The sequence below is a fragment of the Tursiops truncatus genome, chromosome 1 (assembly GCF_011762595.2).
Source record: "Tursiops truncatus isolate mTurTru1 chromosome 1, mTurTru1.mat.Y, whole genome shotgun sequence".
Taxonomy (NCBI): Eukaryota; Metazoa; Chordata; class Mammalia; order Artiodactyla; family Delphinidae; genus Tursiops; species Tursiops truncatus.
This window is the reverse complement of record NC_047034.1, coordinates 149359594-149379846: the sequence shown is the minus strand read 5'-3', so window position 1 is coordinate 149379846 and position 20253 is coordinate 149359594. Positions and strand designations below refer to the sequence as shown.

Genomic DNA, 20253 nt, shown 5'->3' with positions numbered 1-20253 from the left:
TAAGTTTTAAAATCAGGAAGTGGGAGTCCATCAGCTTTGTTCTTTTTCAAGGTAGTTTTGGCTATTTGTCATCCCTTGAGATTCCATATGAATTTTAGGATGGGTTTTTTTTTTTTTATTTCTGCAAAGATTGCACTGAATCTGTAGATCACTTTGGGTAGCAATAACATCTTAACAATATTAACACATTACTGACTGGGGGATTTTTGCAGATACTGATGCTTGTGTCTGGTGATTTGTTGTGTAAGTGAATATTGAAACACCCACATTTGAGTAAATATCAACAACTTTTTTTAAAAAAAACCTCTTTATGACTTTATGACTTAGTTGTATGTTTAGATAGATGCTGGGAATAAAGGGATGAGCTTTACCTGCACTCAGAAGAAACATTCAGACTTTGAGGTAATTGGGGAAGGAGTTTTTCTGTTCTTCATAATCTGCAAATGCAGAAGCAATAAGTTCTGATTGGAAAGAGAGAGGTCCGGGATTCTCGTTCATGGAGGAAATATTTGAAAACACTCCAAGATCAAGACCTCTTCCTTTAAAATATGCTTGAAGGGTTCTGAAAAACCCTAGGTTTTTCATGACATTTTTTCCCCTTAAATTCCATATATATGTGTTAGCATACGGTATTTGTCTTTCTCTTTCTGACTTACTTCCCTCTGTATGACAGACTCTAGGTGTATCCACCTCATTACAAATAGCTCAATTTCGTTTCTTTTTATGGCTGAGTAATATTCCATTGTATATATGTGCTACATCTTCTTTATCCATTCATCCGATTCAGCAACTTTTTTTGCACTTAATGTATTTATTTGAAACTTTGTACATGTCTTACTAAAGGATTCTAATATTTTGTTAGAGTGTGATAGGCGGTATAGTAGGTACCTCTGTGCAGGGGAACAGAAGATCTATTACAAATACACTGTGTTTCACTGCGCTTTCCCCTGGAAAAGAAGACTCTACACTTTCTGACAGCATTTTTTTTTTAGTCCTGTGGGACATTTCCTCTAGAATATATTCCTTTATTTAACTGACAGTCGACAAGGTGGATCTCTGCAGGGGGCTCTTGTAGAAATGCCACAAGAGGGACCAGGGTGGGACTACCACTACATTCACCAGAATGGTCAGTTACCCTACTGACCATTCTCTATCTACGACTAACAAAACTTGCTTGTAAGTCATTTTATTCTGTGCCTTAAGGCTACAATAAATTTTAAAAGCATTGAATAAACTGCAATTACTCAAATAGAAACCCACTTTCTTACACCATTTTCAAATTTTCCACAGGATTTTGAGGTTTGCCAGATATTGATCAGATCGATTAACTCCTTTCACATATTCATTATACTCCAGTGTACAAGTGGGCTTAGTGTTCTGATGGCCAGTCCTCCTGTCTTCCTTTCCTGTAGGTGCTATGGAGGCATCATGAATAGTTGCCACCATGCAGACTAGCCTCTTGTCTTTCCATATAAGAAGAATCACTTCTCCCTTCTGTAAGAATGTCATTTCTCCCCTCTGTAGATTTTTAGATTTCAACTTTAATTGGTTTGGTAGACCATGATTCTCTCTTACAGTCCCACAAACTCTGGTTTTATTTTTCAGCAATATTTCAGATGTGGACACACTGTTGTAATAATTGTCCTGGTAAATATGGTGCCATGAACCAAGATAAGGTTGTAGGACCAATAATATTGTTTCTTGCAGTTTCTTTCCTTCAACGATGTAAATCTCAAGGTTGCATATGTATCCAGTTTCACTTTCTCTAACCATCCTGACCAAAATTCCATATTTTGTAAGTTTTCCGGGATTATAGGTTTTGAATCTGAGTCGTCCTCTCCACTTTATCATAGCCGCCTCAAGTGATAGCTCTTGTTTGGGTATATAGATCGATTGAAATTTTGGTAGATAATAATCCAAAAGAGGTTTAGCTTTTGAAATTCTGTCTACAGGAAGTGGAGTTTCCAAGTTATCTTTAAAGTGAAAAAATGTCATTATTTGTTCAAACCTTCTTCTTGTCATAATCTTTGTTCAAACCTTCTTCTTGTCATAATCTTTGGTATTTCGAGTAAGGGATCAGTCGACCAATATTTTTTCCAGTGTGACTTTCTTTTTGGTCCCATCAAAATTATTAATCCAAGAAACTTCTTCACATCATTGGTTACATCAGTCTATTTTAAAGTCTTATACTTTTTATATGATTTTTTATTCTGTTGGTGCTTCAATTTTGTTTGAGAAGTGACCAACTCAAAAAAATTGTTACCAAAAATTAATTCTCTTATTTCCCTAACACTTTGCAGGTTATTACATTCAATAGTTACATCTGACACACCTGTAAAGTCTTCTAATTTTCGTGAAATGTTGTCTTCAGTCCACTCTTCTGTAGAATCAAAGGAGCATTCTCCAGCACCATGAGTTTCATTGTCACTTTCCGTATCAGAGTCAGTCACTAAGGTTTTTAGTCTTTTTGTTGATCTAATATTCACATCGTCTGAATCAAAACTGTATTCTGAAGAACTATCATCTTCTGAGACACTAGTATATATGTCGCTTGGACAATCAGAGACAGTATCTGCATAAAATTCACCAAAAAATTCTTCTTCACTCAGAATTTCATGATGTGTCATTTTCAAAAATTTTACAGTAATAAACTTGCGTTTATAATATACACAAGGTTGGAACAAAAACCTAATGGAGCAAAATGTGAATGATAATGACAATCATAAGTTGTATAATGAATGCTTGATGAATTTTAAGCTCTGACAACTTCCATGGTGATGCTAATTGTATCACTCTCTAAAAATGTATTGATACGTCTCTGGTCAATAACATTTGGCATATTAATATGGCTCCAGTCAATAAATTGTTAAGTCTTTCAATCCATGAACATGGGATGTGTTTTTATTTATGTCTTCTACCATTTCTTTCAGCAGTGTTTTGTAGTTTTCATTGTGTAAGTCTTTCGCCTCTTTGGTTAAGTTAATTCCTAAGTATTTTATGCTTTTTGATGCTACTATAAATGGAACTGTTTTTGTAATTTCCTTTTCAGATTGTTCACTGTTAGTGTATAGAAGTGCAACTTATTTTTGTGTGTTGCAGTTGTATCCTCCTACTTGGCTGAATTAATTTATTATTTCTAACAGTTTGTGGAATCTTTAAGGTTTTCTACACATAAGATTATCTGCAAACAGAGATAATTTTACTCTTTCCTTTCCAATTTGGATGCCTTCTTTTTTTTTTCTTGCTAAATTGTTCTGGCTGATTCCAGTACTATGTTGAATAGAAGTGGTGAAAGCAGACATCCTTGCCTTGTTCCTGATTTTAGAGGAAAAGCCTTCAGTCTTTGCACCATTGAGTATCATGTTCACTGTGGGTTTTTTCATATATATTTTATTATGTTCAGGTAGTTTCCTTCTATTCCTAATTTGTGGAGTGCTTTTTAATCATGAAAGGGTACTGAATTTTGTCAAATGCTTTTGCAGCATCAGTTGAGATGATTATGTTTTTTTTCCCTTTATTGTGTTAATGTGTTGTATTACATTGATCAATATTCCTATGTTGAACCATCTTTGCATTCTAGGAGCAAATCTGATTTGGTCATGGTATATAATCTTTCTAATACAGTGTTAAATTTGTTTTGCTAGTATTTTGTTGAGGATTTTTGCATCAATGCTCATCAGGGATAGTAGCCTGTCGTTTTCTTTTCTTGTAGTGTCTTTGCCTGCCTTTGGATAAGGTTAATGCTGCCCTCATAGGATGACTTAGGAAGTGTTTCTTCCCTTTCAAGTTTTGGGGAAAGTTTGAGAAGGATTGGTATTAGTTCTTCTTCAAATAATTTGTAGAATTCACCAGTAAAGCCATCAGATCCAGGGCTTCTCTTTGTATAGGAGATTTTTGATTACTAATTCAATGTCCTTGCTAGTTATAGGTCTATTCAAATTTTCTATTTCTTCATGATTCAGTCATTTTTGGTTTTGTATTGCTAGGAATTTTTCCATTGCATGTAGGTTATACAGTTTGTTGATGTACAGTTGTTCAGAGTACTCTCTTATAATCCTTTTTATTTCTGTAGAATCAGTAGTAATGTCCCCACTTTCAATTCTTATTTTAGTAATTTGAATCTTCTCTCTTTTTTCCTTAGTTATTCCAGCTAAAGGTTTGTCAATTTTGTTGATATTTTCAAAGAACAAACTTTTGGTTTCACTGATTTTCTAGGTTTTTCTGTTCTCTGTTTTGTTTATCTCTGCTCTAACCTTTATTGTTTCTGTTTGCTACCTTTGCATGTAGTCTGTTGTTCTTTTTCTAGTTTCTTAAATTGTAAAGTTAGGTTGTTGATTTGAAGTCACTCTTGTTCTTTAATATAAGTGTCTGTAGCTATAAAATTCCCCCTTAGTACTGCTTTCATTGCATCCCGTATGTTTTAGTATGTTGTGCTTTCATTTTCATTCATCTCTAAGTATTTCTTTATTTCTATTATGATTTCTTCTTTGATCCCTTGGTTGATTAAGAGCATGTCATTTAAATCTCCACAAATATGTGAATTTTCCAGTTTTCCTTTTGTTATTAATTTCTTTTTTTTTACATCTTTATTGGAGTATAATTGCTTTACAATGGTGTGTTAGTTTCTGCTTTATAACAAAGTGAATCAGTTATACATATACATATGTTCCCATATCTCCTCCCTCTTGCGTCTCCCTCCCTCCCACCCTCCCTACCCCACCCATCCAGGTGGTCACAAAGCACCGAGCTGATCTCCCTGTGCTATTCGGCTGCTTCCTACTAGCTATCTATTTTACGTTTGGTAGTGTATATATGTCCATGCCACTCTCTCACTTTGTCACAGCTTACCCTTCCCCCTTCCCATATCCTCAAGTCCATTCTCTAGTAGGTCTGTGTCTTTATTCCTGTCTTACCCCTAGGTTCTTCATGACATTTTTTTTTTCTTAAATTCCATATATATGTGTTAGCATACAGTATTTGTCTTTCTCTTTCTGACTTACTTCACTCTGTATGACAGACTCTAGGTCCATCCACCTCACTACAAATAGCTCAATTTCATTTCTTTTTATGGCTGAGCAATATTCCATTGTATATATGTGCCACATCTTCTTTATCCATTCATCCGATGATGGACACTTAGGTTGTTTCCATCTCCGGGCTATTGTAAATAGATCTGCAATGAACATTTTGGTACATGACTCTTTTTGAATTATGGTTTTCTCAGGGTATATGCCCAGAAGTGGAGTTGCTGGGTCATATAGTAGTTCTATTTGTAGTCTTTTAAGGAACCTCCATACTGTTCTCCATAGTGGCTATACCAATTCACATTCCCACCAGCAGTGCAAGAGTGTTCCCTTTTCTCCACACCCTCTCCAGCATTTATTGTTTCTAGATTTTTTGATGATGGCCATTCTGACTGGTGTGAGATGATATCTCATTGTAGTTTTGATTTGCATTTCTCTAATGATTAATGATGTTGAGCATACTTTCATGTGTTTGTTGGCAGTCTGTATATCTTCTATGGAGAACTAACTCCACCATACTGTAGTTGGAAAAGATGCTTTTATGATACCTCTTTTTTAAATACATTAAGAGTTTGTGGCCTAAGATATGGTCTATCCTGGAGAATGTCCTGTGTGCACTTCAGAAGATTGAGTATTATAACTTTGTTCAGTAGACCTATATATGTCTGTTAGATCTTTTTTAAATTTATTTATTTATTTAGTTTGGCTTCACCAGGTCTTTGTTGTGGCACACGGGATCTTTGCTGGGGCATGCAGGATCTTTCATTGTGGCATGTGGGATCTTTTAGTTGCAGCATGTGAACTTCTTAGTTGTGGCATGCACGTAGGATCTAATTCCCCGACCAGGGATCGAACCCAGGCCGCCTGCATTGGGAGCATGGAGTCTTACCCACTGCATCACCAGGGAAGTCCCCTGTCTGTTAGATCTCATTGAATTATTGTGTTGCTCAAGTCCTCTGCTTCCTTACTGATCTCATATCTGGTTGTTTTATCCATTATTGAGAGCAAGGTATTGAAGTCTCCAACTCTTGTTGTAGGAATGTTTATTTCTTCTTTTTATCTCCCAATTTTTACATTTTGGTTGGTTATTAGGTACATAAATATTTATAATTTTTATATCTTGTTGCTGTATTGAAGTATTTATTAAAATATAATGTCCTTCTTTGTCACTTGTAACCTTTTTGATTTAAAGTCTGGGACTTCCGTGGTGGTCCAGTGGTTACGACTCTGCACTTCCAACCCAGGTGGCACAGGTTTGATCCCTGGTTGGGGCACTAAGATCCCACATGCCATGGGGTATGGCCAAAAAACGTTTTTAAAAAATAGAGTCTATTTCATCTAATTTTAGTTTCGCCAACCCTGCTCTCTTTTGGTTACTATCAGCATGGAAAATTTTTTTCATCCTTTGACTTTTAACCTCTTTGTGTCTTTGGATCTAAAGTGAATCTCTTATAGACAATATGTAATTGAATCATATTTTGTTTTTATCCATTCTGCCAATCTCTGTCTTTTGATTGGAGAAACTAATCCCTTTATATTTAAAGTACTTATTAAAGTAAGACTTACTTCTGTCTTTTTGCCATTTGTTTCTATGTACCTTATAGCTTTTTGTCCTCCATTTCCTGCATTACTGTCTCTCTTGTATGTAGTTGATTTTTTTTGTAATGAAACACTTTAAGTCCCTTTTCATTTCGTTTTGAGTATATTCTATAACTGGTTTCTTTGTGGTTACCATAGGGATTACATTTAACATGCTAAGGTTATAACACCCTAATTTGAATTTATGCCAATTTAGCTTCAATAATATGCAAAAACTCTGCTTATTTACAGCTCTGCCCCCATCCTTTTCAGTTATTGATGTCACAAAATTACATCTCTGTATCTTGTGTGTCCAGAAACATGAACTAATGATCGCTTTTTTAAAATGCATTAGTTTCTTAAACTATGCAGAAACCAAAATGTGGAATTAGAAATCAAAGTTACAGTGGTACTAGCTTTTAGACTAATAATAGTTTTAAAACAATGTATTAGTCTTTTAAATCATGTAGAAAACAAAAAATGGAGTTTCAAACCATAGTTACAATAATACTAGCTTTTATAATTGCTCATGTATTTACCTTTACTGAGATCTTTATCTATTCTTATGGCTTTGAGTTACTGTTTAGTATCCTTTGATTTCACCATGCAGGAGTCCCTTTAGGATTTCTCATAGGGCAAGTCTATGAGTTTGGTAACAAACTCCCTCAGCTTTTGTTGATCTTGAATGTCTTAATTTCTTCCTCACTCCTGAAAGGACAGTTTTGCTGGATATAGGATTCTTGGTTGACAGGTTTTTTTTATTTTAGCATTTTGGCTATATCTGCCCACTGCCTTCTGGCCTCCAAAGTTACTGATGAGAAATCTGCTGGTAATCTTATTGAAGATTCCCTGTATGTGATGTCACTTCTCTCTTGCTGCTTTCAAGATTATTTCTTTCTTTGTCTTTCAAATAGTTTGATTATACTGTGCCTCATTGTGGGTCTCTTTGAGCTTATCCTTCTTGCAGTTCACTGAGCTTCTTGGGTGTTTATATTTATGTCTTTAATCAAACATCATTTTTTTTTGTTTTTGATGGTGACCATGATAGTGGCCCATTCCTTGTTCTGTCGTCCATAAATTCACCTGAAGGGGGCCACTCTGGGAATCAGGCACCAAGATGAACTTAGAATTGCAGGAGAGTTGTTTGGGTTGGTACCTGTGAAGGATAAAAAGAAGGAGTAGACATGGGCAAAACCTACAGGTCATGATGCAGTCCTGGCATCTGTTAAAGAAGAGAGAGAAGGAAGGAAGATTGGATAAGAAGAGCCTCAGACTGTATTGCAGCTCTGAGAAGTCTCAGCCAGGCCAGCAAGGGCTTTGGCACAATGATAACCTGTAGAGGATCCGCACTGACCAGAAATGACCAGGCTTTAATATCCTCACCATGCTTAGTCATTCACTGGAGGCTGCCTGAGAAGAATGTGGCAAGTTCCTTCTTGAAGGGAGATATGACACCTTGTGGCCCTTTGTATCATAGCATTCTTGACAACAGAGAAGATCCTTGTAGAATAACTGGTTAATCTACCTCCCTCTATGATAGATGTTGTCTATGACATTCTAAATAAATGAGCATCTATCTTATTTTAAAAGATGTTCAGAAAAGAAGATAATACAGTTTTTCTCCCTAATGTTTAATATTAAGTATCAGAAATTTTTTTCTGTGTCTAATCTCAATCCTGTAGGCTGTGATAGAAACCAGTTTTCTTTTCCTTGTCATTAAGACTTGAAATATGTGTGGATTTCTAAAATAATAAGGCTTTATATTGACTCTCACTGATCCTTTCACTTACTTCATCCCATGTAGAGCCAGCTGGAATGAGGTAACGAGGAAGATTGTAAGTAAATGTTTCTTCTCTTTAAAGTAGAAGTCTTTAAAACGAGAAAAGGTACTTGATGAATAAGTAGTCAGTTATACTTAAGTGATTTTTTAAGTCATTTCCTGAGGAAAGAGGATGTAACTATAAATAGATTTTTGCCTTCACAGTTCTCTCTTAGCCTTTCATGAAGAAAAAAACCTCAAGCTTCCTTGATTGTGTTTAGCAGCTGGGTGATGGTGACAACAATAAGTATTAAGTAAAGGGTCATTCTCAGCAGAGGAATTAAGTGAACTGAGTGCTGTAACCATTAGGTAAAGAGTAACAGCCCTTTCCCATGAGCTCATTTCCAGATCCTGACCTAGTGCCATGCTTTCCTTTTCATGGATCTTCAGCTTTTAGACAGGTACTGGGGTGTCTCATGAATTATTCCTGACCTCTAACTACTTTATTTTCTGTATACTACAAAAAAAGTAAGTGAAAGGATAGAAACTAAGATCTGAGTACCTATAATGTTGCAATGACTCTGCTGGGTTAACAGAAATTTGGAGAGGTAGGTATTATTCACCTTGCTTTACAGACGAGGAAACCAAGATCACAAATGCACAAAGGTGGAAGTCAAGATTTCAGATTTCAACTAACTACAAAACCCATGTTTTTGCCACTGCAGTTTCCAAACTGTGTTTCAGGGGTTCTTGCTCTTCCACAGATGCAAGTCCCTAGGTCTTCTGCCTCCACATCAACCAAAGAAGCCTTCACTTGAGGGCACTCTGTAGACAGTTTCCCCATAAGAATTCTTTTGAGGACTTCCCTGATGGCGCAGTGGTTAAGAATCTGCCTGCCAATGCAGGGGACACGGGTTTGAGCCCTAGTCCGGGAAGATCCCACATGCCATGGAGCAACTAAGCCCGTGTGCTACAACTACTAAGCCTGTGCCCTAGAGCCCGCAAGCCACAACTGCCGAGCCCACGCACCACAACTACTGAAGCCTGCGGACCTAGAGTCCATGCTCTGCAACAAGAGAAGCCACCCAATGAGAAGCCCATGCACTGCAACAAAAAGTAGCCCCTGCTCGCCGTAACTAGAGAAAGCCCACATGCAGCAACGAAGCCCCAATGCAGCCAAATATACATACATACCTACATACATAAATAAATATAAACAATGTTCTCAAAAAGAAAAAATTCCTTTGAATATAAAAGGAAGGGGGAAGTCCTGTGACTTCAAAAGAACAAATAATTTAGAAAACTATTCCCTTAAATCAAGCAGACTCCTCAATATATGACTGTGTTCTTTACCTGTTTTTATATGCAGACAGATTTACCATTAAATATGCCATTTTAGTGCTGCTAGTATGCATGTTCTCAGAGAAAATGCTTAAAATGGGAGAAATGCTAGGTATCTGGCAGGAATAACAGCAGTCATGATATATTGAATATTGGTCGTATGCCATGTTCTTGTTTTACAAACATAATCTTATACAATCCCTATAACAGCCCTCCCCAAAGTAAGTAGGTATATTCCATTTCATATTTGAGAGAACATAGAAGAACTTGACCAAAGTAAGAGGCAGAGCCAGGAATTGGAATTGATCCAGGTTTGTCTGGCCCTAGAGCTCATTTTCTACATCATACCAAGTCTCGTGAGGATTCATAGGGGAAGCATATTATAACTCACGGGGGTTACAACATGCCCAGCACTGAGCACATAAACCATCTCTACCAGGAGGTGATGACCGGGCAGTGTTTTATTCTCTACAGGAGCTGCAGCCGCCATCTCATTTGACTGTGCCTGTGAGAGAGGACAGCACAACACAAGCACATGGGGAGATGGCAGTAACTCTAGTCACACGGTGCCTGGGAGACACAATTTGGTTCAGAGTATTAGATGGCCCCCACCTTTCAGACAGTAGAACACTGAAAGTGGAAAATTCTGAGCTGTTACACCGTTCCCCACAGTTGTCGGCGGCTACCCTGTGCCAGTGACGGGATTCCCTAGAAGTCCGTTAGTTCTCCTCTTTGCTTACTGCTGGCTGACAGGTGAGGTAGGAGGCTCCCTTCAGCTGCCTAAAGGTCTGTATATCCCATTGCTCATTTCTCACATTATTGCGGCCCCTTCCCTGTGTTTTTCTGCTTTAAACATTGATCGTCGGTCTCATGAAGTACATAAATTGCCTAAATGCATGACTGTATTTAGTGTGCCACAAATTATGGTAAATTTCAAATATATATTCTTTTGAAAATCTATCTCTTAAAAGTTATAGCATTAAAATACATGACATTCTTGTCCTGAGAAAACACAAAAGAAATGGGGGGAGTTTTCATTTTTAAGAGTTGAAACATTTCCTGCACTTGGCACTGGGAAATCACAGGTGGTAAGGGTGGGACTAAGTAGCATGTCATGTGTGGATGTGCAGAAATGTTCGCCAGTGCAGACGGCAGCTAATGCAGAGGGAGAAGCTGATCTGGGGAAAAGATATATCCTTCCCTATATCCTTGTGCACTACTACTAAGTCAACATGATTTTTAAGTAGGTGTTTTGTCCATACCACTGGACAGGAGGATGTATAAAAGTTACACTTGGGTTTTAGCATCCGTTTTTCCAGTAGCATTCCCCATTTTTTCTAACTCATCAATTTGGGATTGCTATTTCTGTTTCATTGATATTAAACACAAGAAAGGTAAATTATTGATAACCAACTTTACTAAACTAATGAATTTATTTTTTTAATCTGTAGGTTAAATACACATCTAGCAGTAAGTTATGAACCTAGAAATATAGGCAAACTCCAGAATACTTTCCCCCAAATTTAATTAGATAAAAATCTTCGGTGAATCAACGCTTTCCTTTCTTCAGCCTAAGTAAAGGAATATTTTTATCTCTGAATTAAATTAAAAACTTCAAATTGAAGTTTCTTTTGAAACCTAATTCTGAATAAAAGTAATAAGTGATATCGATGTTGGTGTCTTCTGTTTCTGAATTACATCTAAATACTCATAAATCTCCTTTGCGTTTGTTACTGGGCCAATCAACAATAACAAATTACTTTCGTAAAGTTAAAAAAAAATAAGGTAAATTATCAGCTTGATTAATTCAGAATCATCAGGATTCTCTAGTATGTTTTTCTAATAGTACTTGTTCCCTTTCGTTAAGTTGCAAACAGAGCAAGGGCTCAAATACATAATAAAGCAACTCTTCAAAGGATCCAAGACCAGAAAAAATGTAAAACTTGTTGGTAAGGGAAATTTCAGGGGTTAGCCTCTGGAAAAGACACTTAAGAAATGTAGCTTATCTTTTCAGTATTTTTAAAAAATAACACATATGCATATGTGGTTTTTTTTGGTTTTTTGTGTGTGTGTTGTTTTGCGGTATGCGGGCCTCTCACTGCCGTGGCCTCTCCCGTTGCGGAGCACAGGCTCCGGACGCGCAAGCTCAGCGGCCATGGCTCACGGGCCCAGCCGCTCCCCGGCATGTGGGATACTCCTGGACCGGGGCACGAACCCGTGTCCCCTGCATCGGCAGGTGGACTCCCAACCACTGTGCCACCAGGGAAGCCCGCGTATGTATTTTAACTGATGGTTTATTTGGATTAAGATTTCCCTCTTAGAGCCTGAATTATCAGTAATATAGGAAGACAGACGAGAAACCAGTATGAAAGGTCAAGAGACAGTGAAAGTACAAGATTTGAATGAGGTAAGAAATAAAAAGATCACTTTCAGTTACATTTTCTAATACAGATGAGGCAGACTCCATAAGGTTGCTTAAGAATTACTGAAAATAGACAAAATGTATGGTAGATCTACATCCTATGATTGTGATCAGTGGTTACAGAAAACCTTCCAGGATTAGTCATTCAGGAAGGAGCCCATTAAAAATGTATTTAGGATAAACTAGTATGTTGAAATTGTAAGGATGATTTAAAGGTGTTGTCCAACTAAAGAGTAAATGTGAAAATTCAGAACAATCCAATAATAATATAAACTGCCATTTACATATACTTTGTACAATCGAGGTGCCCATCATTATCCCTATTTTTCAGAGGAGGAAACTGAGACTAACAAAAGTTAGGTAACTGGCTCAGGGTCCCACTGTTGCTAAATAGTAGGACAGATCTGCTAGGACTCTTTTCCGACGTATCATTACGCAATTCCCAAGTTAGAGAGTATGGACTTGTCAGTTTCATACTGCTCCCTGACTGGCCAATCCAAATATGCAGTTAGTTCACTTGACAGGTTTGCTCTGCCAGTGGAGAAGATTCTGCAGCTTCATGGCAATATTAAGGAAATTCTCTCGATTCTCACTCTGTATTCACTAGGCTGCATTTCGACCTCAAATTAAGTTCCTAATAGGTTTTTCTACACAAAAGAAAATACACTTTGGCAAGTCTGAATGAAGTAGATATTAAAAGTAAGGGCTAGGGACTTCCCTGGTGGTCCAGTGGGTAAGACTCCATGCTCCCAGTGCAGGAGGCCTGGGTTCGATCCCTGGTCAGGGAACTAGATCCCACATGTATGCTGTAACTAAGAGTCTGCATGCTGCAACTAAGAAGTCTGCATGTCGTAACTAAGAGTCCGCATGCTGCAACTAAGGATCCTGTGTACTGCAACTAAGACCCGGCACAGCCAAAATAAGTAAATATAAATAAATAAATAAATAAATATCTTTAAATAAAAATAAATAAAAAATAAATAAAAGTAACAGCTAGACAGTTTCATTGGTGAATTCTACCGAACATTCAAAGAAGAATTAATACCAATCTTCCAAAAAATAGGAGGGAACACCTTCAAATTCATTTTATGAAGCCAGCATTACCCTGTTACCAAAACCAAACAAGGAACTACAAGAAAAGAAAATTGCAGGCCAATTTCCCTGATGCACATAGATGCAAAAATCCTCAACAAAATATTAGCAAACCGAATTCAACAATACATTAAAAGGATCATACACCATGACCAAGTAGGATTCATTCCAAGGCTGCAAGGATGGTTCAACAGCTGTAAATCAATCAGTGTGATACAACACATTAACAAAATGAGGGATAAAAATTATACTATGCATCAACAGATACAGAAAAAGCTTTTGAAAATATTCAACATCCATTTATGATAAAAACTCTCAACAAAGTGGGTATAGAGGGAATGTACCTCAACATCATAAATGCCATATATGACAAGACCACAGCTTACATCATACTCAACAGTGAAAAGCTGAAAGCTTCTTCTCTAAGATCAGGAATAAGGCAAGGATGTCCAGTCTTGCCACTTTTATTCAATGTAGTATTGGAAGTCCTAGCCAGAGCAATCAGAGAAGAAAAAGAAATAAAAGGCATCCAAATTGGAAAGGAAGAAGTAAAACTATCACTATTTGCAGATGGCATGATATTATACACAGAAAACCTTAAAGACTACAACAAAAAACTGTTAGAACTAGTAAATAAATCCAATAAAGTTGCATACAAAATCAATACACAAAAATCTATTGCACAATAACAAATAACAAATATCAGAAAGAGAAATAAAGAAAACAATCACATTTACAATTGCATCAAAAAGAATAAAATACCTAGGAATAAATTTAACCAAAGAGGTGTAAGACCTATACACTGAAAACTACAAAACATTGATGAAAGAAATGAAAACACAAATAAATGGTAAGATATTCCATGCTCATGGATTGGAAGAATTAATATTGTGAAAATGTCCATACTATCCAAAGCAATGTGCAGATTCAGTACAATCCCTATCACAATTCCCAATGGCATTTTTCACAGAAATAGAACAAATAGTCCTCAAATTTGTCTGGAACCACAAAAGACCCTGAATAGCCAAAGCAATCTTGAGAAAGAACAACAAAGCTGGAGGCATTATACTCCCTGATTTCAAACTATCTTAAAAGCTGTAGTAATCAAAACACTATTGTATTGGCATAAAAACAGACACATAGATCAGTGGAACAGAACAGAGAGCCCAGAAGTAAATCCACAAATATACGGTCAATTAATTTATGAAAGGAGCCAAGAGTATACAATGGGGAGAGGACGGTCTCGTCAATAAGTGGTGCTGGAAAAACTGGACAGCTATATGCAAGAGAATGAAACTGGAGCACTATATTACATCATACACAAAAATTAACTCAAGATGGATTAACAACTTGAATGTAGGTCCTAAAGTCATAAAACTCCTAGAAGAAAACAGGTGGTAGGCTCCTTGACATCAGTCTTGGTGATGATTTTTTGCACCAAAAATAAACAAGTGGGACTATGTCAAACTAAGAAGCTTCTGCACAGCAAAGGAAAGTATCAATAAAATGAAAAGACAATCTACCAAATGGGAGAAAATATTTGCCAATCATATATCTGACAAGGGGTTAATATCCAAAATATATGAAGAACTCATACAACTCAATAGCAAAAAAAAATTGATTAAAAAATGGGCCAAGAGTCTGAATAGACATTTTCCCAAAGAAGACATACAGATGGCCAACAGGCACATGAAAAGATGTTCAATATCACCAGTCATCAGGGAAATGCAAATCAAAACCACAATGAGATATCACCTCACACTTGTTAGGACGGCTGTTATCAAAAAGACATGAAATAACAAGTGTTGGTGAAGATGTAGAGAAAAGGAAACCCTGTGCACTGTTGGTGGAGATGTAAATTGGTGCAGCCACTATGGAGATTGGTGCAGCACATTATGGAGATTTCTCAAAAAATTAAAAATAGAACTACCATATGATCCAGCAATTCCACGTCTGGGTATTTATCCAAAGAAAACAAAATCACTAATTTGAAAAGATATGCACCCCCATGTTCCTTCCAGCACTATTTACAATAATAAATACATGGAAACACCCCAAGTGTCCATCAAGGGATGAATGGAAAAAGAAAATGTGGTATATGTACACAATGAAATATTATTCAGCCATTAAAAAATACTGAAATCTTGCCATTTGCAACAACATGCAGAATTGAGGAACATGCAGAATTTGAGGGAATTATGCTAAATGAAATAAGACAGAAAGAGATAAATACCATATGATCTCACATGTGGAATCTTAAAAAAAAAAATTACAGAAAAATCATGGATGTAGAGAACAGATTGGTTGTTGCCTGAAGCAAGGAGTTGGGAGTGGGTGAAATGGATGAAGGAAATCAAAAAGTACGAATTTCCAGTTATAAAATGAATGTCATGGGGATATAATGTAAAGCATGGTGACTATAATTAATAAGATTGTATTACATATTTGAAAGTAGGGGAAAAATCACAACTCTGTGTGATGATGGATGTTAATGGAACTATTGTGGTGATCATTTTGCAAAATATACAAATATTGAATCATTATGTAGTAGTACACCTGGGACTAATATAATGTGCTATGTCAATTATACCTCAGTTGTTTTTAAATAAAATAAAAATAAGAGCAAGGGCTTATAAATTAGCCTTGGTTTGAATCCCAGTCCTGACTGTGTGACCTTGCACAAATTACCTAATCTATCTGAGCCTCACTTATGTTCTCTCTGAAAAAGAATACAATAATAGTTCTAATCTCATAGGGGTACTGGGAAATAAAATTAGATAATACATGTAAAGCATTTACTACAATGTCTGACATATGGTAAGCACTAAATAAATAAAATAGTCGTTGCTCTCATTATTTTTGAAATTATTATTATTATCATCAATTTGGTAAGATAAAATTCTCACCGAATAAAATAAAAATTCCTTATATTTGGTAGGTGCTTAAAACTTACAAAATACTTTCAAAATCACATTTGACTCCTACTCTGATGGCTATAATGTACATAGGACAAGTATTACTTCCATTTTACAGTTGAGAAAACAGGCTTAGAGAGGAAAACCTATCTTATGAGCTATGGTACCATGAACTATTTTTTCCCAGGTTTGTCTCTCCCCTAGATGACTTTATAATTGTTTAGGCAGAAAAGTATTATCAGAACTTATAGTATATATGATTATTGTATGTAGAATTAATTATGTAAAATACTTTTTGCAGATATTGAAAATGAGCCAAGAAAAAATTGAACTATTTGAAAGTGAGTTGTCAGAAGAGAGAGAAAGGAAAAAGCAATTGACATCTGATCTTAATACTGTGCAGAAGGCTTTGAAAGTTGAAAGTGAGGTATTTTGCCATTCAAGATGTTATTTTCCTCTTTTTGCAGTTGTAATTTAGGGATTTCATGTTATTCATTTTTATTTTAAAATAAATTGTAGCTATAGAATATTATTTATACCAGTAACAATGGGGTGACTGTTGTTTCTCCAGGCTGAGTTCCAACACTACCCAAAAAGAGTCCTTTAAGTAGAAGGGATTTGATTATTATGGTGGTCATAGTGGCCCGGACTTGTCTCTCCTTTTAACTGCTGGTCGTACCATCTTGGAAAAGTCTATCAGCAGACATACCAGCCTATATTTGGAAGAGAGACCTGGAAGTGAGTTCATGGAAGTCTAGATCACTAATTTAGAGGACGGTGACAATCAGTTTGCAGGGTGGGTGAGAGCTAGCACAATACTCTATATCCCATGCTGATGACTTATAGGAATTTTCCATGAAATGAGGTAGGACATTGATACTACTTGCCCTCTTGCTATGGTTTTGGGTGGCCACTCCCTACCTTCTTTCCTTTTTGCCCAGTGCCTTCCTCATCAACACTTTCCTCCCTCTCTGATCTCAAGCCTTTAGGAATATACCAAGTAGCTCCTCTCCTAAATAAATTTTATGTCACCTGTTCCTTCATAGGGCACCATGGCCTGACTCTCAGGCCCCCTCATCCACCAATCAAACACTGCATATTCCATGTCATCAATGCAGAAATTTGATTAAAATTACATCTAACTAAAATGTTTTCTCTCATGAATATGGAAAAAAATCAGAGGATTAGAGGAAACACTAGTTGATTAAGTCACTGAATATGCATTATTAAGTAAGACAGTGTAATTTGTAGTGAAGAACACAGTGTTTGAAGTCAGTCAGACAGTTTGAATCTCAACTTTTCCACTTCCTGGCTATATGAATTTAAGCAGATCACTTTAGTTCTCTGAGCCTCAGTTTCAATAACCCTACCTTATGGGGTTGTCACAAGATTAAAGGTAAACCACACAGCACCTGTCTTATAAAAAGTAACTTTAAAAAGATACATTTTAAAACAGGTAATATAACTAATGAAGGAGTTGCTGAAGATTTCCCTCTATACAAGCCTTGCGCAAAGTAGGGATAACTAGAAACCCAGTCTTTGAACCTATAAATGATAGAAATTAAGAATGCTTATGGCATGTGACCATCCATAACCATGGCCGGTCCAGGGGCTGCTTTCCACTGCCTGGGTGCCTTGTCCAGAGCCAGGGCCTTAGGCTTGGCCTCCTACAGGGCACATGGAGCCCAGTTCCTGGTTGTCTGTGGGAAGGAGCTCTTTGACAAGACCAACAAACAACACTTCTTACCCAGCCACACCCTGTTAGGGTTGCCCCTGTGCAGAAAGCCCCTCTGGGCCGGTTGCTGCTAGCTTCTAGAACTATCTTATGCTCCACCAGCTTTTACTATCAGGCTCTGTGTGGAGACCCCAGTGCCCAGACTTTGGCCACTGCAGGAGGGAGCCTGCTACTCTTGGGCTGGCTTGCCTTGGCTCTTTGAGTTTCCTTGTGTTTAATTTCTGGGTACTTTTTTTCAGAATTGGAGCAGGGAGGGCATTAGAAGAGAAAGGCAAATTTAGAAAAAGAATGCATAGTTTAATTAATTGATTTAAGGAATCTTTGCTTTACTAAAGAAAGGAATCTGTCTGCCAGAGGACAGGTTGAAATATTTAAAGCAAAAAATTTGTTAGAATCATTTCAAAGATTCCTTTTTAGCAATAGTATACCTTTTCTATTGAAAGTCTTATTTTATTCCACTAAATATTGTCATTTCTTAATCAGGAATTGCAAAAGTCAAAGTCAGAACTTATATGCCTTTATAATGAAATTCAAAGTCTTCCAGGGGCAGAAGAAGACAGAGACCATTTTTTAATAGCGTATGACCTGCTACAAAGAGAGAATTCTGAATTAGAAACAAAGGTGAGACTAAATTATTACGTATTTAAATGTTTGATGTATGACATATCTTTTATGAGGATAAGATAAAAGGAAACTAATTTCAGTAAAAGATAACTTGGAAATTGGAGTTTCTTTTATTATTATAGAATAAATTGCCTTATAGTGTGGATTATAAATCAAGCTGTATTTCAGAATAACTATTCAGACTTCAGCCAGTACTTCACTCTTAGGATTAATCTATAAATTTTTTACTTTAAATAAGCTTCCCAATGGCTTAGTTTTTAAAGCACATATTATAATGTAAAAGGTGAACTCAAAAATAGAACTATCATATAATCCAGCAATTCTACTTCTGGGTATATATGCAAAAGAATTGAAAGCAGAGATTTGAACAGATATTTGTACACACATATTCATAGCAGCTTTATTCACAATAGCTAAAATGTGGAAGCAACCCAAGTGTCCATCAATGAATGAATGATGAAGCAAAATGTGGTATATACATGCAATGGAATATTATTCAGCCTTTAAAAAAAAAAGGTATTTCTGCAATATGCTACAGCATGGATGAACCTTGAGTACATTATGCTAAGTGAAATAAGCCAGTCACAAAAAGACAAATACTATTTGATTCCACTTATATGAGATACTTAGAGTAGTCAAAATCATAGAGACAGAAAGTAGAATGCTGGTTGCCAGGAGCTATGTGGAGGGAAAAATTGGGGAGTTATTTAATAGGTATAGAGTTTGTTTTACAAAATGAAAAAAGTTATGGGAGTGCATGGTGGTGATGGATGCACAACAATGTGGATGTATTTAATACCACTGAACTGCACACTTAAAAATGGTTCAGATGGGCTTCCCTGGTGGCGCAGTGGTTGGGAGTCCGCCTGTCGATGCAGGGGACGTGGGTTCGTGCCCCGGTCTGGGAAGATCCCACATGCCACGGAGCAGCTGGGCCCGTGAGCCATGGCCGCTGAGCCTGCGTGTCCGGAGCCTGTGCTTCGCAACGGGAGAGGCCACAACAGTGAGAGGCCCACGTACTGCAAAAAAAAAAAAAAAAAAAAGGCTAAGATGGTAAATGTTATGTTTTTTTATATTTTACCACAGTAAAAAATGCAAAAACAGAGGTTTACTAAAATGTCTCCAACTTTAAAGGCTTAAAATCAAAGCATCTTTCCCAATTATACTGAAAATTAGGCTTATACTTAGAATTCAGAAAATGTTTAAATGTCCCAACCCCAATTCATTCCCCATGTATAAAACGGCACTACCAGATGAGGGTTAGTCCAACACTAAATGGAGAGACTGCCAGTAGTGTAATTTCTAGAGTCCTACCTATGAGGTTATCATCAACTCCTGGTTGAAAAATTCCCTTCCTCAGTCACTCTCTTGATGTTGATTAAAATGGTAGGAAGGACTAAAGGCTTGAACACAACAGTTAAAATATATTGAGTTATATTTTAATACCACATGTGAAGTGGAGGACTAAATCAAGGCCAAATTTATCCTATATGAAGTTGTTACCCTGAAGTCAGGGAGTAAGTTGCTGAGGGATTGGGACATAGATCAAATAGTCTGTGACCTAAGGAGGGAAAGGTCCAGCAAATAGGGTTCGCTGCCTGAGAGGATAGATATGTAGGGCACATCCTACATCTAAGCTTTGTTTTTGGGACCTTGTCAGCAAGATGAGTTTTCATCACAATTTACAGCTGAAGGATCTTGTCTTTCAATATATCATCAGAAAACTTAACATAGAGAATGAAATGAAATGAGAAGAATACAGT

At 36.7% G+C, this 20253-nt stretch overlaps 1 protein-coding gene and 1 pseudogene across 2 annotated transcripts in view; both read left to right on the top strand.

Moving 5' to 3' along the window:
- The window catches only part of CCDC30 (coiled-coil domain containing 30), a 171985-nt gene that overhangs the window by 67177 nt on the left and 84555 nt on the right, over nucleotides 1-20253 (top strand). The gene's annotated exons all lie outside the window — the stretch shown is intronic.
- On the top strand, nucleotides 16660-18222 carry LOC141276150 (transmembrane protein 256 pseudogene; annotated as a pseudogene).